Source organism: Rhincodon typus, chromosome 35 (genome assembly GCF_021869965.1).
Source record: "Rhincodon typus isolate 14 chromosome 35, sRhiTyp1.1, whole genome shotgun sequence".
Classification (NCBI taxonomy): Eukaryota; Metazoa; Chordata; class Chondrichthyes; order Orectolobiformes; family Rhincodontidae; genus Rhincodon; species Rhincodon typus.
In genome coordinates, this window is record NC_063366.1 from 6,620,789 (window position 1) to 6,622,158 (window position 1,370).

Below are 1,370 nucleotides of genomic sequence, written 5' to 3' on the forward strand. Positions count from 1 at the left end.
CACTGCAGAGTTTGCCTACCCAAAATAGAGACAGATTTTTCTTTGAACGTGTAAAACACAAATACTTGGGCTAAGAGATATAGTAGGTTGAAGATGCAAATCGGGGGAGAGGGCAGGAATTTGAAAAGGGGCTCCTCGTAAACAAGCCATAGAAATAGCAGGAAAAAAATCACTTTTCAGTCTGAACTCCCAGCTTTTAGACCTTCACTACATCCTGCAGGATTGTACACATTCAATCCCCTTTGACCTGCAGTAACCACACACCTATCACAGCATTGTCCACCCTGATGTTTTTGTTGTTTGTGCTTATTATCTGTGATGTGATGCATCCTTCAGCGTCACCCAGATCCACAGCACAGAAAAAGGCCTTTATAAATATTATTATTCACTTGTGGGACATGGGCATTGCTGGCCAGCATTTATTGCCTGTCCCTTGTTACCCTACAGAAGGTGTGCTGCTGCCTTCTCGAACTGCTGCAGTCCATGTGCTCTAGGTAGATCCACAATGCCCTTAAGGAGGAAATTCTAGGATTTGTCCCAGCCACAGTGAAGGAACAGCGATATATTTCCAAGTCAGGATGGTGAGTGGCTTGGAGGAGAACTTGCAGGTGCTGGTGTTCCGTATATCTGCTGCCCTTGTCCTTCCAGTTGCAAGTGGTTGTGGGTTTGGAAGGTGCTATCTGAAGATCTTTGGTGGATTGCTGCAGCACATCTTGTAGATAGTACACACTGCTGCTACTGAATGTCAATGGTGAACAGAGTTTGTGAATGTGGTGCCAGTCAAGCAAGCTGCTTTGTCCTGGGTGGTGTCAAGCTTCTTGAATGTTGTTGGGGCTGCACCCATCCAGGCAAGTGGGGAGTATTCTATCACACTCCTGACTTGTGCTTTGATGGACAATGGACGAGCTTTGGGGAGTCAGGTGGTGAGTGATTTGTCGCAGTATTTTTAGCCTCTTTCCGGGTCTTGCAACCATGTGTTTATTTGGTGAGGCTATTTGCATTTTTGGTCAGTGTTAATGTCCGGTATATTGACAGTGGGACATTGTCAAGGGGCAGTGGTTACATTGTATCTATTGGAGGTGGTCATTGCTTGGCATTTGTGTTGTACAAATGTTACTTACCACTTGTCAGCTTAAGCTGGTCTGTTGCATTTGGACACAAACTGCTTCAATAGCTGCAGAGTCGCAAAGATGCTGTAAATTGTGCAGTCATCAGCAAGCATCTGCCCTTCTGACCTTTTGATAAGGGAGCATCATTGATGAAGCAGCTGAAGATTGTTGGACCTAGGACATTACCCTGAAGCACTCCTGCACAGATGTCGTGGAGCTGAGATTACTGACCTCCAACAACCACAACCACAACCAGCTTCC